Raw genomic sequence first — 1,087 nt, 5'->3', positions numbered from 1 at the left:
ATTTTAGATGTGCACAGAACGCAGATAGGATTGGTTCCCATATTGTTACAGAACTGCAGTAAAGTGGAACAATTTTCAGCTTGTGTGATTGGAGGATATCTGGATGCATATTATAAGCCTGTCCTCCATAAATGAGGAAAAGTTGAGGTGCCTTTATTATTCTTTTGTTCCACTCTTTCTTTCTATGGGGAATTTGCCAATGCAATATTACTGTCTTCCTTTTAAACAAACAAACAAACAAAAGGCAATGGCTGTTGAAAATAGAAATTCCAGTCCTAATAACCACTGGGAAGCATTTCTTGCTGAATTTTATCCTACTTTTTCTACAGCAAGTTACAGTGGATCAGTATATTTGATTTGGGAGAAATGAAGTAACAGTTGCCCAAACTGAGCTAGAGCACTCGTGAATTTTGAGGTGTTCAAATCTGGAAGGCAGATGCTGTGTGTGTGTGGGCTCCACGGAGGAGCACTGCAGTATGTATGCAGCAGCATGTCTGGAGCTGCGCGGAGCCAGACACGCTGGTCTGAGTGGCACGGTAAGGGGGCTGGGGGGTTGGAGAAGGGGTAGGGGGTTCCGAGAGGGCAGTCAAGGAACAAGGAGCAGGGGGGGTTGGATGGGGCAGAGGTTCGGTGGGGCAGTCAGGGGCAGGGAGAAGGGGGGGTTAGATGGGTCAGGGGTTCAGGGGGGCAGTCAGGGGACAGGCAGTGCTTGGATAGGCATGGGAGTACCAGGGTTTGTCAGGGGACAGGGTAGAGGGTGGAATCCTAGGGGGAAACTTGGGGGGGGGGCTCAGGAGGGCGCAGTTGGGGCCAAGGAGAAGGGAGGTTTAGATAGGGGCTGGGGTTCCAAGGGGCAGTTGGGGCAGGGGTCCCGGGAGGGGGTGAGCAGGGGACAGGGAGTAGGGGGGGAGCTGGGATGGGTGAGGTTTCTGTGGGGGGCAGTTGGAAGGAGTGGGTGGTGGCAGAGTGGGACTTCCCTCCTCCTGCAGTGTCCTGTTTTTTGAATGTTAAAATATGGTCTCCCTACCATTCACAGCATGCTGCCGCCTGAGGTCCCCCTCCTTCCTTTCCAGTTGGTAGTGGCCAA

This window comes from Chelonoidis abingdonii, chromosome 2 (assembly GCF_003597395.2).
Source record: "Chelonoidis abingdonii isolate Lonesome George chromosome 2, CheloAbing_2.0, whole genome shotgun sequence".
In the NCBI taxonomy this organism is placed as follows: Eukaryota; Metazoa; Chordata; order Testudines; family Testudinidae; genus Chelonoidis; species Chelonoidis abingdonii.
Note: the sequence above shows the minus strand (reverse complement) of the source record.